The sequence below is a fragment of the Lutra lutra genome, chromosome 3 (assembly GCF_902655055.1).
Source record: "Lutra lutra chromosome 3, mLutLut1.2, whole genome shotgun sequence".
Classification (NCBI taxonomy): domain Eukaryota; kingdom Metazoa; phylum Chordata; class Mammalia; order Carnivora; family Mustelidae; genus Lutra; species Lutra lutra.
Window position 1 is genome coordinate 71,608,682 of NC_062280.1, and position 15,654 is coordinate 71,624,335.

At 37.8% G+C, this 15,654-nt stretch overlaps 1 protein-coding gene across 3 annotated transcripts in view; it reads right to left on the bottom strand.

Moving 5' to 3' along the window:
* The window catches only part of CHN1 (chimerin 1), a 211,286-nt gene that overhangs the window by 93,169 nt on the left and 102,463 nt on the right, over positions 1-15,654 (bottom strand). The window contains exon 1 of one of the 3 annotated variants that reach the window (XM_047722229.1): positions 2,066-2,070. The exons of the other annotated variants lie outside the window; for them this stretch is intronic. The gene's annotated coding sequence lies outside the window, so the exon portion shown is untranslated. Of the gene's footprint in view, positions 1-2,065; positions 2,071-15,654 lie in introns of those variants that run through there. 3 annotated transcript variants of the gene reach the window in all.

Genomic DNA, 15,654 nt, shown 5'->3' on the forward strand with positions numbered 1-15,654 from the left:
AGTAAACTCTACCCTCAAACTCATGACCCCAAGAGCAAGAGTCACATGTTCTACCAATTGAGCCAGGCAAGCGCCCCAAAATGCTGAATTTTAAAGAGTTCATCTTTAGTTTGATTTCTAAAAAATGATCATAAAAATGTGTATAGTCTTGGTCTTATATGGAAGAGTTACATCTCCGTGGAATGATTAATGAAACAAGGGAATCCAACATCTCTCTCACACCATGAAAACAAAGGTGCTCACTGCTTAGAAAGTCTCAGAGCTACTGCTTACATCCAAGTACAAAAGCACCTTTGCATATTGAAATAGGGTTTGACCCGGGAAAGGCAAATGTGGGGCTCTGTGTTTTTAATAGAAAACCTTAGGTTTTGGGATCAGACAAAATAAGTTTAAATCCTGGGACTGCCACATTTTAGCCGAGTGATTTGAGCAACTCGTTCTTCAGATTCTGCCTCTAGAGAACAGGAATAGCATCACCTTTCTCCAACACATGGCTGTGAGGATTACATAAGCATATTTAAGTGAAAGCTAAGTAGACCCAGGTTCAATGAATGGTGGGTAGTTCCCTTTCACCTTCCCTGTTAGGCCTCTGCAGGGAATGACGGAACATGTATCAAATAATGACGTAAAAGAGGAGAGAGAATGACTATGTATTGGAGGGGGCTGAATAACTAACCGCAAATACAAATGACTTGTCCAGGACTATCTCTGCGCTGCCTGATTTCACAGTCAACACAAGGCAAGGACAAGCACTCTGTGAATTTCTTCTATGTCCCTGAATAAGCTTATACCACCTGGTTGAACAGAGTGGAACTACAGCAGAAAGCAAAGAGGGGAGGAAGGGAGAAGCAAAGAGTCTGCACGGTGGCCTGTGAGTCAGGTCTCTGAATTCAAAGGCGAAAGGTCAGTCAACGCAGCCATACTGAAGGCAGGACATGTGAAACTGTTCTGGTGACATGGGCCGAATTCCATACTATTGGACGGTGATTTGTAAAAACTGTTAAAACTAAACCATTTTCCTCCATTTTTACAGGAAAATCTTCCTTTTCCTCTTTTCTTATATTTATTACTTGCATCTGCCCTTGCATTTTTATAGCTGTTCCCTCTTTGGTGAACATGTTTGAAGCTGTATATGACCAACTCTTAGACCTAGCTACAGTTCAACAAAATTCATTTTTTTCAAAGTGGTACTGTAGTTAACAAAGAGAAAAGAGAAACTGGGATAATCTGCTTTGAACTGCTACTGTTGTAGCAGATAATTACCACTTTCTAGAAATGTCTTTTTCTCCAGTGATTTCAGGTTTGGGTTTTCATGTTTTAAAAAGCTGTTTAATGCTATGCCCAGTTGTATTCAAATGAATTTCAAAATATATAATTCCAAACATCTAGCTTTAAACAGTGAACAAAACCCTTAATAGCATCCTTTGTATTTTTTTAAGAAGTAAATTGTACTAAAAAAATTCAGTCTAGAGGTACAAAGTGATGAAAATATGTATAAGGAATAGCCTTTGGGATTTTACTTTACTTCTTCTGAAACCAAGAATTAGTTCTGATTTGAGGTCAAAGTATTTGAAAATATCTCTTCAAAGGAAAGCTCCAAGCTAGCAGATGTTTTCTCTTAACAAAGAAACATACACAACACACTTGTCTAAGTTAACAATAAAATGTTAGAACTATTTCCAGAAACCAACATGTAAGAACAATTTTATTGGTCATAAATACATAACTGTGTATTGTTTACCAAAGTCAGAGAAGCTAATCTAATGAAGAAATACAAGAATTTCATAAATTTAATCGTAAATACACCCTTGAAAGGAACGTTAAAAGAGAGACAAGAATATGATGAGGCATTGAGTTAAATACTAAAAACTGAAAGGCTTAGAAAGAGAGAACATAACCACATACAATTTAAAAATATTTTTTCCATTGGAAACCTTTGTCAGGATACTACAGTTGTCTAGCTGGTCCTATAGTTTTGGATGGTGGAATGGAAGAAAACTATTAAAATACATGACCTCATGAATATATTCCCTTGGCACAGTAAATCATCTTCAGTGAACAAGACAAGCCAATGTGCTTATCTAATCCTCCAAAGGCAGTACCAGTCAAGCTCTGGAAGGTGGAACTGATAGACGAGAATGAGTTGAAGTCTGCTTAAGAAGCAGTGAGTTATTCCCCCCACAGTCTCCAATATGGTCTCCAGTGCCACCCCTTCCCCCAAACTGGTGGAAGACTTAAGTCTTGTTTTCTGGATAGAGTAAAACAAGGATGTTATGAACTGAGGGACACCAGACAAGAATTGAGGGGAGAGGTGCTATCCTGAAAATTAAGTGCAAGTTTTACATGTTGAAGACTGAATCCCCAGGCTCTCTTTGTTGCTGGAGTCTCAAAAGGCTTGCACTTTTCATGAGAGGAGACTGGAAGATTCTGCTCTGGGAAATCTGATCCGCCCAACTGAAAAGACTTAAGAATAGAAACATCACCCTCTGCTTGGCTGCTTTCTTTCAAGCTCTCAGAACTACCAGTCAGCTTTTTAGTGCCAAGTAAACTTAAATGTGAACAGTTAGCCAAGGACCACCTGACATCTGAGGAAAGACTGTCTCAGGAAGAACAAAGATAGACAAACAGAATGAGAGAAAATTGAAGGAGAAACACTAGGATGCTATGAAAGAGGAATAAATATAGAATACATAGAAAAAATGAAGACAGCACAGATGAGGACTTCAAAGGAAGAAATGAAAGATGAAGTTGAGAAAATTTTCAAGAAGAGCAATAAGATGGAAAATAGAGAAAAGAAATAAGACAGATGATCAATCCAAGAAGTCCAACATCTAAATAATAAGAGCTCTAAAAACAGAGACAGAGGAAATAGAAGGGGAAGAAGTCCAAAAAGATCATTTAAATCATCTAAGTTGAAGGACACAAGTCTATATGACGGACAATTACAACGGGCTCACACCCAGAAGGCAAATGTGAGAAGGTATTTAGTGAGTCCGGCAAATGCAAATTAAATCTTCAGAATGGTAAAACCCAACAAGTCTGACCATACCATGTACCAGCAAGGATACAGAGCACCTAATATAACCAGCACCTGGCATACTGCTTAACGAGAGGGTTTTATATTATCTAGTACAGTTGAATATATGCATTCCCTATGACACAGCAATCCTATTCCTAGATAAGGTCCAAGACAACATGATTATATGGACTAGGAGGCACATACACATGCACACTCACACCCTAACGGTAATGTTCTTAAATGCCTAAACCTAAAACCTACATATCCCAGTAAAACAGAAAGAAATGTAGTACACATACTGTGATGGTTAATTTTATATGCCAGCTTGATGGGTGTTTTCAGATGAGATTAACTTTTAAGTCAATGCACTTTGCATAAAAAGAATGATCTCCATAAATAGGTGGGCTCATCCAGTCAATTCAAGGCCTGAATAAAACAACACGTTGGCCTCGCTGAGCAAGAGGGGATCCTCCAGCAGACTGCCTTTGCATTGACCTGCAACACCGATCCTCCTATGTCTCAGGCCTACCAGCCCACAATGCAGATTCAGACTTTCCAGTCCCCATAACCACGTAACACAATGGCTTCTGATAAATCTCCTCCTCTCTGTATGTGTATAGACACACACATCCTGTTCACTCTGTCTCTTTGGAGAACCTTGATTAATAATGAAATACTATATAGGAAGGAAAACAAACAGATACATGCAAGAACATGGATGAATTTTTACAAATATAATGGTGGAAAAAAAGAACAAGTCACAGAAGAATACACACAATATGGTCTGATTATATAAAGTCCACAGTCAGGCAAAATTCAAATGTATTATACAAAAATATGTATACACGGGTGGTAAGACCATAAAGGAAAGCACGAAAGAGATAACTAAAAGTAACAGCAGTCGTTAACTCTTGTGTAGAAGTGGGGGATAATGACAAGCAAGAGAAATACAGGGACTTTCTGGACCACCATGAATGTATCTTGATGTGGCAGGGATTATACAGATTTACACATATTTATGTGTCATCAATTTTTAAATTGTATTTGAATTTTACACATTTTCCCATATGTTTTATTGTATAATAAATTTGTTTTAGAAAATATAGCATCTAAATGACAAAGATTTAATCTAGAAGAAAAAGCCATCAGAAACAGATTCCCTCTAAGTGCTTTACACTACAGAACTTAAGAATATAAATTTAAAGATTTTTAAAATTTTATATTAGAGAGATACAAAGTGTGTGCATGAGTGGGGCAAGGGACAGAGGGAGAGACTCTCAAGCTCATTGTGCTGTGGTGCCCAGATTGGGCCCTGATCTCACGACCCTGAGATCATGACCTAAGCCGAAACCAAGAGTTGGACACTCTATCGACTGAGCCACCCAGGAGTCCCTTAAGAATATAAATTTAAGGGAACCTGGGTGGCTCAGTGGGTTAAAGCCTCTGCCTTTGGCTCAGGTCATGATCTCAGGGTCCTGGGATCAAGCCCCGCATGGGACTCTCTGCTCAGCAGGGAGCCTGCTTCCCTTCCTCTCTCTCTCTGCCTGCCTCTTTGCCTACTTATGATCTCTGTCAAATAAATAAATAAAATCTTTAAAAAGTCTGTTTAAAAAAAAAGAAAATAAATTTAATAACCAAATTCAATGATGAGTTTTTAAAAGAATGAGGTGAGATTACAGAGCTAAGAAAAAAAAATTGAGTACCGATATAATTACTACAAATCTAATAAATAACTAGAAATGACAAGAAATAGGATCAACAGAACTGAAAGGCAAATCAAGGGTGTGGAGATAAGGGCTCAAATAATCAAATGCATGGCTAAGGAAAAATAAAAGGGGAAATAAATTGCAATGTACATGGTAAACATAGAAGACTAAGACAATCCAACATAAAAATTGTGCTTCAACTTGAGATGCCAACACATGGAACAGAAAAATTATTCAGAAATAGAATTTGGGCAATGCTCCAGCAAGGGAAAAAAGAACTGAGTCTCAAGACTGAGAGAACACACTGTTTCATGGATGAGCTTATAAAAAAACTATCAACATTAAAACAAATCCTGGTTTAAATTACTAAATTTGAAGAATAAACAAAGAATTTTTCAGATAACCAGGCAGGAAACTGTCACTTTCATATAAGGGGTGGAACGCAAGATTGTTCTCAGACTTCTTGACACTCACAATAAATGCCAAGAGACAGTGGATTACCATCAAGTGTTGAGGATAAGAAAAAAATACACTGAGGATATTCTATCCAAACAAGCTGTTGTTTAAATTAAAGACAACAGAGACACATTCTTGTTATAAAGTTAGAGCTCCCAAGTCTTTAGAAGCCAATGAATGATGATTTCAGGTTTTTGGTGCCCCATTTTTTTTTTTTTTTTAAATAAAAGCAATACTGCACTTAGTAGTAGCAATTTAACATTTTATTTATTTATTTTTTTAAATATTTATTTATTTGACAGAGAGACACAGCGAGAGAGGGAACACAAGCAGGGGGAGTGAGAGAGGGAGAAGCAGGCTTCCCACCAAGCCGGGAGCCCGATGCGGGGCTCGATCCCAGAACCCCGGGATCATGACCTGAGCCAAAGGCAGACGCTTAACGACTGAGCCACCCAGGTGCCCCGCAATTTAACATTTTAGAATACTGATGCCTTTCGGAAATGCCTAGAATCTTACTTAAGCTAATAAATGACCATACTTTACAAAAGAACTATAGTTATTAGAATTTCACTTCCATGAAATGCCATGACTCTTTCTTGATCATGCGCCGGTGAGTGTATCTTTAGGATATAATTCACAGAACTGTTGTGATGAAACCCAATTCGAGTGAAAGCCTGGTGAGTGGAACCAGTCTTGATGACCTGTTCCATTTCACTAAGTCTTCACAGAGCCCAAAACGATCAAGCCTTAAAGGTGTCTTAAATTCCGGGAACAGCTTATTCACTGGTAAAATCTCTTTTGTTAACAATTTTAATAAGAGTACCTTGTATCTTGGAATTTATAAAATCTCTCCTATTCATGCCTTCTTCCCATACTTACTCATTCTTGCCAACCCCTAACTCATAGCCTTCCTCATTTCTATCACAATCTCTTAAACAACAATGGATATACGGAACGTCAAGGATAAGTTAATGGATGTCATAGTCAAAAACATGAACAAATAAAAACTCACCACTATACTGTACTTGTAACACAGTCACTAATACTGTTTAATCTGACCAGTGATTCAGTAAGGTTAGGAACGATCATTTATTTGAGCAAGTATATGTCAATGTCATTCCAAAAAAGGTATTTTGTGTCATCACAAAAACACACCTCATATTTCAGTGTACTGTTCAATTTAACAGCTAAATTATAATAAAAGATTTTTAAAATGAGAATATGTTAAGATAATAAAATGCACGTGGCCCAATCAAACCTATATGGAAGAAGACAGGATGGCTCAATTTTCTGAACTATAATGCCTGGCAGAGCTATTAATAATGTGTTTTGGTGAACTTTACCTATAGCCACTGACTCATCTACCAATCATGAAGTAAAACTGTATGTTGAATGAGTGAAGTACAATAATTCTGTCTTCTCTTATTTTACAAAAGTGTTAAGTCTAAAAGATGAGACTCTGAAGAGGAAAGTGACCTTTCCTCCTTTGTAATGATCTTTGTTACTGCTTGTTGGAAATCCAGGCCCCCAGCCTCCACCTGATCATCAGATTCAGAATCTGCACTGGTAATAAGATCCTGGGGTAATTCCTATGGGGCCGGAAGTCTGGGAAACACTAGTCTAATTCAACCTCCTCACATTATTAGTGCAGCAATGAAGACATTCAAATCCCTAAACAGTAAAATAGAGAGGCCAACAAAAACAACCCCAAAGCTCCAAACAATACAAAACTAAAAAATAAATAAATAAATAAAATTCAACCCGCTGTTTAAAATAAAATGGTTCTTTTTCTGCATTTGTACCAGTTGCTTTTTAGTCTCTTTCTGGAGAGCCTCCTAGCCCAACATGAGTCCAAGTGTACTGTGCTCCCCAGTATTTCTGAGCACTGCCAGATCAGCAGGTCCCCAGCCAAACTAATACATCCTGTCATCTCTTCAGAAAACCATTCCTTCTCCAACATCCCTTAATGGAACAGCCACCCACACAGTCAACCCTGATGAAACTTTCATAATTATCTGGGATTCTTCAATCTCCCTCTACATTTAAACTTGTATTGATTGATCTTTCTGAATCTATGCAGACTCTGCCCATTCTGCCTACAGCCATGAACGTTTGTTCCGAGAAAGATCTTATCACACTATTTTTCCTTTTGAAAATTGTTAATGGTTCATTACTGCCTATAAGAAAAGTCCACGCTTTAGCAAGTCATAGGCCCTTGAGAATCAGTTATTAGTTTTACTTTGAAAGCAGAGGAGATTGGCATAGTGCTGGCACATAGTAGACCCTAACTAAGTGGCTACTGAACAGAATTCATAAAGGGTCCATTAATACTTCCCCTTAAGTTGGCCAGCTGAATGTAACAACAACAACAAAAATCCCCCAAATAAAAAACAACTGCTCTAAAAAATACATGTAACATTGAATTGCCCAAATATAAGCAGATTACTAATTTTGTGATAATTATTGCGATAAAGTGCTTGTCATGTATAGAGATCTAATGTTTTCTATTTTGATAACTGAGAGTAAATAAATGAAAAAATAACTTCTCATGCAGTGAACCAATTATAATGATTTCTCCTACCTTGTTTTCATTTTACTATCAGAGAAACGATAGTATCTCTAGCCAATAAATAAGTGGGTGTGCTTACTTACAGAAAAGTATTATAGACACATTTTAATCTTTTTAAAACAAGAATAGGTCCAGAAACGATCAGTATATTAGTATAATTAACAACAGATTTGGCTTCTTCAAGAGCTGGTAATTAGTCCCACTAACAGCTTACTAAAATCTTGTTTCCATGAGTCTACTAGTTCAGGATAAAAAGTCACACTATGATAGAAGTTTACAAGAGCATGGAATATGTGTGTGCGTGCTTGTATAGCTACACATAAGCACATAAAAACACACACCCACATGTTCATATATAGGTTGTGGGTTTTTTTTTTTTTTAAGATTTTATTTATTTATTTGACAGAGATCACAAGTAGGCAGAGAGGCAGGCAGAGAGGGGGAAGCAGGCTCCCTGCTGAGCAGAGAACCTGATGCAGGGCTCGATCCCAGGACCCTGAGATCATGACCTGAGCCAAAGGCAGAGGCTTAACCCAATGAGCCACACAGGCGGCCCCTCATATATAGGTTTTACAGATTCCTAATATTTCTCTTAAACAACAAAATGTTTTATTTAATTGTTTCTGTATAAACTATACAATTCTAAGTATCACACAGGGACTGTAACTTAATATTTTAAATATTAAAGTTATTAATAATTAATAATACACTTTAATATTTTCTTAACTATTAAAGTTCATTGTCATGAATATACGACTAAAATTCTGGTGTCTGAATACAGAAATATCCCACAGCCTATTGTAGTGTATTGAGTCAGCCTTTCCCTGGATCTACATTGCCCCCAGTCATTGAACTTGAAGTTCTTAAATCCAGTTTTATATTTTTAAATCTTCTATGCACATTACTACCTGTGTTCACCTTCTAATTTGTTACTTTGCATTGGCTGTAAGCTTGGGGAAAAGACAGGATTTATTAATATTTTGTATAAAATTACATTAAACAGACTCTAATGGGGATTACTGACCATTCCTTTGCAATCAACACATGGGCTCCGTGGCAGCTATGGAGCCACTCAAGGACATTTCCCCTGATTTCCAGCCTTCTGGCTGTGTGTTAGAGACATGAAGTTGCCAACAATTTGACTTCCAGACAAGTAGGATGTTACCGCAGCAGAGGTAAGCCTAAATTTGACTAAATATAAACCTTTAAGTTTATTATCTAGTGATGATTAAGATTCAGAAATTACTAAATAAAATGGATCATAAAAATGCCTCACTCTAAAAAATCAATTTATTCATACATACTTTATATGCAAGAAACCACATCCATTTGAAGTGCACATTTCAATGTGCAGATTCTACACAGATTCAGAACATTTCCAACATCTCCAATGTATCCTCATGTCCTTTTGTGGCCTATCCTTTTTTTCCTTGTCCTATTCAACCACTTACCTCCTTTCTTGAACTATAGTTTTCTACTATTTTATGTAAATGGAATCATACAGCATATATTCTTTTTGTGTTTGGATGTCTCAGCTTTTCTAAACCATCACTTTTAAACTAATGGATACTGTTCTCATTGGACTTTAACTGCAACTAGACCAGGACTTCAGGCTGCAGAAGAGCAATAAATGAAATCTATAATTGCTTTCTTGTTTCTAGGGTTGTTCTTAAATAGCCAATTACATCTAATTAAGATATAAACATCAAATATAATCAACCTGTCAGTTGGAAACAAAGAATTATCAACATGGCCCTGGTTGCAAATCATTGACTTTTAATGGCTAATAAGCAAAAGGCTTAAAATGTAATACACTATATGTACATTTTTTAAAAAGATTTTTTTATTTATTTGAAAGAGAGCGCGCACATGTACACACACAAATGGGGGCAGGGGCAGAGGGAGAAAGAGTCTTAAGCAGCCTCCATGTGGAGCCCTACTCGGGATTCAGTATCATGACCCTGAGATCACAACCTGAGCAAAAACCAAGAGTTGCACCTTTAACCGCCCGTACCACCCAAGCACCCCTATGTATGTTCATTTTTACAATACTGTTTAATATTTTTGAGTGTTCTGTGCTAGGCATTATGCATGCCTTCTCCCAAATAATCCTTCCAATAGTATGAGGTATTATTACACCCTCATTTTATTGATAAGGAAACTGAGACTTAAGGGAGGTAAGTAATTTGCCCAAAGTTTTACAGAAAATGCTGGAACCAGAGTCTGAATATATCTAGAACAGTCTGACTGTAAAGGCACGTTCTGAACCACAGATCATATATGCTGATTTAAAATCACAGGGTCAAAAAGATCATCAGAAGCCCAATAATTGGGTTATTTTTCTTTTAGAGGGACATAGCAAAAGAATCACAAATACTTATCCAGGTCCTTAGATAAGAGCAGTAAAGAGAATGAAAAATGGTTCTTTAGTTCCTACTTATACAAAGAACTGTATCACAGGCAGGCAATCTGATAATTCTCCAATGCAATTTTATTAAATAAGCCAGTATATTGGGGTACTTGAGTGGCTCAGTTGGTTGACTGTCTGCCTTTGCTCAGGTCATGGTCCCAGGGTCCTGGGATGGAGCCTCACATTGGGTTCTCTGCTCGGCAGGAGGCCTGCTTTTTTCCCTTTCCCTCTGCCTCTGCCTGCCGTTCCCCCTGCTTATGATCTGTCAAATAAAATCTTAATAAAAAATTAAAATAATAATAGTAGAAAAATAAGCCAGTATACACCAAGCAGTGCAGGAGGTTCAAGGAAACCAAGAAGACTTAGTTCCTGCCCTGGAGGATGTCAATTCATTTGTAAAGAAGACAGACATGTAAATAGATTATAACTGTAGGTGGTAACTTGTTTTTAGCTATACTCTGGGAACATGTGAAGAGCTTTTCCCAAAATAAATGAATAACCATGTGATCAACCATACCAGGCATAAATGTATTCAGTAGAAACTCAAATATCGTCTTGCACATTAGGTACCATCCCTAAAAATAAAAAGACCTGAGTCATGAATAGATTTCTAAGTGATCCTAAAAACCTGGCAGCAAACATCTAATGGAACCCTTAAGAAAAATTCTGAGGGGCACCTGGGTGGCTCAGTCCATTAAGTGTCTGCCTTCTGCTCATGTCATGATCCCAGGGTCCTGAGATCTAGACCCACATTGAGTTCCCTGCTCAGTGGGGTTCCTGCTTCCCCTCTCTCTGCTGTTTCCCCTGCCTGTGCTCTCTGACTCTCTGACTCTCTCTCTCTGTGTCAAATAAATAAATAAATAAAATCTTTTAAAAAATAAAAGAAAGAAATAAAGAAAAATTTCGAAAGACCTAGCAGGATGAGTCAATCTGTAGCCTGGAAAATGACCACAATTGAGAACAGGAGCAGGGCCAAAAGCTAACACAACTGCCTAAAATGAGCAGATGAGGAGCAGAAGGAGGGAGAAACACTCACTCAGAACAATGACAAGAGCCATAGGGCAGCTATTTTAGCCTAAGAACATCATGAGATGTTCACAGGCGATCTGTTACTAGCCTCAGGGAGGATAGGACGATTCAAGGGGGTAGGGATGGAATGAGAAACCAGAAGAAACATTCAGTATATACTTAATCACGGTAATGTATAGAAAAGAAAGGTAAGAGCAAGATGGATGAAAAGGAAGTCCCAGCCTCCCTTCCTCCAGAGAACCACTGAATTAACAACATACAGACAAAATATTCTGTTACGAAAACTCCAGAACCCATTTAAGAACCTGCAGTACCACCAGCAAGTGCAAAGCCCAGGAAACCCTCACTAGAACAGGTGAGAAGGGCCATTTCACGTTATCTATGACCGCCTCTTGTCCAAGACAACAGTTTCAGCCTGGCTTGTGGCTGCTCCTCTAAGGGTGGGTGTGGAGGGAAAAGAGTGGAACATTCCGGTGGTTTGGAGGGCTGCCCAAGGGACTGGTTACTATCTCATGTGATTCAGGTGCTAAGGTGATTGGCACGGTCTGGATGCCTGGAGGGTTCTGAAAGCAAGGGAGAACAGGAGCAGCTTGCCACAGCATCCGAGAGCCTGCAGGGCCACAGATGGGCTGGCACGGCCTGCGGCAATTGGGAGAAAGTGCCCAACTTGTTGCTTCTCTCTCAGAAGGGAGAAGGGGCATATGTCCAATGTTCTGGCTTTTCAGCGAGTTTCCCAAGGGAATGGTATCTATCTTGCCTGATCTGGGAAGCTTCTGGGGAGCCAGGATGCTTCAGATGCCTGGAGGCTAGTGAGAACAAGGAGAACAGGGCAGCCTTCTCCCATGGCTCCCAAGAACCTGCAGTGCCACAGACAGATACCAGATGGTACAAAAGACTACAAGGTCCTGAAAACAAAACTGAAAACTTCTTTAACTGAAAAATCACGTATACAGCCTTGAGAGTCACACACCTCCTCCCTCCAAAGGTGTCAGAGGCCTCCAAAATCTATACTTGTGCTGGCTGGTGAAGTCGTCCTGTGTGTGAAGCAGTCCATAAAGACTGGAAGAAGTGGGTGCATTTACAAATGCAAAAAACTCAGGGAAAAAAAACAAAAACAAACCACATAAAGAACAAGTGAAATATGTTTCAATCAATGGGACAAAATAAATTCCCAGAAACCATCCCCAAGGAACAGAGTTCTATTAATTACATGACAAAGAATATAAATAATTTCCTTAAAGAGCTCAATGATCTAAAAGAGAACACAGTTAGACAATTAAATGTAATAAAATCAGTAAAATGATGCATGAACAAAATGAGAATATCAACAGAGAGACAGAAACCATTAAAAACAACCAAACAGAAATTTTGGAGCTAAAAAATAATTAGAAAAGTTTGGTCAACTAATATTCAACAAGGGATCTAAGAATACCTCGTGGAGGAAAGGGCAGTCTTTTTAACAAACGATACTGGGAAAACTAGAGAAATACATGCAGAACAATGAAACTGGAGCCCCATCTCACACAACTAATAAAACTTAACTCAAAATGGATCAGACACTTGAACATAAGAACTAATACAATAAACTCCTAGGAAAAAAACAAAGGGAAGAAGCTCATTTATACTAGTCTTGGCAATGACTTTTCAGACATGACACCAAATGCATAAACCACAAAAGCACAAATGACAAATGGGACTACATCAAATTCAAAAGCTTCTGTACAGCAAAAAAAAAATTAACAGAATAAAAAGACAACCTACAGGAGAAAATTTTTCCAAACCACCTATCGAATAAGGGGTTAATATCCAAAATATATAAAGAACTCATAAAACTTAATAACAACAAAAAACTACCCCCAAACAATCCAACTTAAAAATGAGCAGAGAACTAAAAAGACGTATTTCCAAAGAGGACATCAAAATGGCCAACAGACAGATGAAAATAAGTTCAATATCACTAACCATCAGAGAAATGCAAAAAACCACGATGAAGTATCACTTGGCTGCCATCAAGGAGACAAGAAACAACAGGTACTGGTGAGAATGTGGTGAAAAGGGAACTCTTATACACTGGTTGTGAGAATGTAAATGGTCCAACCAGTACAGAAAACAATAGAGAGGTTCCTCAAAGATTAAAAATAGTAGATCTACTATACAAACCAGCAATTCGGCTTCTGGATATATACCCAAAGGAAACGAAAACAGGATATTAACGGGATACATGCTCTTTCATGTTGATCACAGCATTATTCACAGGAGCCCAAATATGGAAACAACCCAAATGCCCATCAATGGATATACATGGATAAAAAAGATGTGGCACACATACAGGACAGAATATTATTCAGCCACGAGAAAGGCGGATATCCTGCCATTTGTGACAACACGGACAAACCTTGAGCACATTGCATAAGTGAGATAAATCAGAGAAAGACAAATGCTGTATGATATCACTTATATGCAGAATCTAAAAAATTCAAACCTGTAAAAAACAGAGTAAAATAGTGGTTACCAGGAGATAAAGAGCAAGGGGTAAGAATGACCATGTTTAAGGATACGATTTGTAATGCGTAGTAAATAAGCCATAGAGATCTACTGCACTGTACTGTCCTGATGTAATGTGATAAATGTCACTATCATGGCAATTATATTGTAATATATAAATTTAACAAAGTAATATACTATACATCTTAAATTTACACAATGTCACATGCCAAATTTATTCAATTCCAAAAAAGGTTCAGTGTCAGACTTGATCAAGCAGAAGAGTCAGCAAAATTGAAGACAAGTCATTTGAAATTATTGAGACAGAGGAACAAAGACAAAAAGAATGAAGAAAAGTGAAATTCCTAAAAGACTTACAGTAGATCATCAAATGGACCAAGATATGTATTACACGGGTCAGAAGGAGAAGAGAAAGAGAAAAAGACAAAGAGCTTATCTGAATAAACAATGACTGAAAATGCTGCAAATCAGAGAAAGGAAATGGATATTCAAATTGAAGAAATTCAAAGAACTCTAACCAGGATGAACCTAAAAGAGGTTCATGCCAAGACACATTATAATCCAAGTGTCAAAAGTCAAAGACAGACTATTAAAAGCAGCACAAGAAAAAAAGCTCGTCATGTACATGAGAGCTTCCATGATCCTCTCCATGGCTTTCTCAGCAGAAACCTTATAGGCCAGTGGGAACTGCATGATATATTCAAATTGCTGGAAGAAAAAAAGAAAATACTGCCACTAAGAATATTATATCTGGTAAAAATGTCCCTCAAAAATGAAGAAAATAAACAAAAGCTTTATCTTTCCCACCTACACAAAAGCTGGGGGCGTTCACCGTCACTGGACCTGTTCTAAATAATAAATGCTGAAGACCGCAAGTTGAAGCAGGAGGACACCTGACAGCAGCATGAAAGCATGTACACACGTGGAGCTTGCTGGTAGATGTGACTACAGAGACAGCTACAGAATGCTGTAACCCCGCAACAGTAATGCATACAGCACTATTAATTCTGATATAGAACTTAAAAGACAAAAGCATAAAAATAATTATGACACTATGTTAATGGATACGCAACATGTAAAGATATAATTTGTGAAATCAGTAACGTCAGTGGAGGTGATGAGATATAACAGAGCTTTTGTATACAACTGAAATTAAGTTTAAATAGCTTTATGTTATAACTATAAGATTTTTCATGGAAGTCTCATGGTCACCACAAGAACCCAAACACATAAAAGACAATGGAAAAGGAGGGGTGCCCGAGTCCCGCATCGGGCTCTCTGCTCAGCAGGGAGCCTGCTTCTCTCTCTCTCTCTCTGCCCACCTCTCTGCCTACTTGTAATCTCTCTCTCTGTCAAATAAATAAATAAATAAATATTTAAAAAATTAAAAAAAAAAAGAAAATAAAAAAAAGAAAATGAAAAAGGAATCAAAGCATGTCTACACAAAAACATCAATAAAACAAAGGCAGCAAGAGAGAAAAAGAGAAAAAACAGTTGTAAGACAGAGAAAACAATTAAACATGGCAACAGTTAAGTCCTTCCCTATCACTAATTGCTTGAAATATAAATGGATTAAACTCCCCAATCAAAAGACAATGAGTGCTAAAAGACACTTTACATAAGGTGAAAATGAAGGATGGAAAAAGATTTTCTATCCAAATAGTACTCTGAAGAACAAGTTGACCATACTTCTATCAGACAGACTTTAAGTCAGAAATGGCCAAGGGGTGCCTGGATGGCTCAGTGGGTTAAGCCTCTGCCTTTGGCTCAGATCATGATCTCAGGGTCCTGGGATCCAGTGAGGAAGCAGGCACCCTGCTGAGCAGAGACAGAGAGACAAAGCTCTGTCAAATAAGTAAAATATTTTTATTTATTTTTTTTATTTTAAGATTTTATTTATTTATTTGACAGAGAGAGAGAGAGAGAGAGAGATCACAAGTAGGCAGAGAGGAAGGCAGAG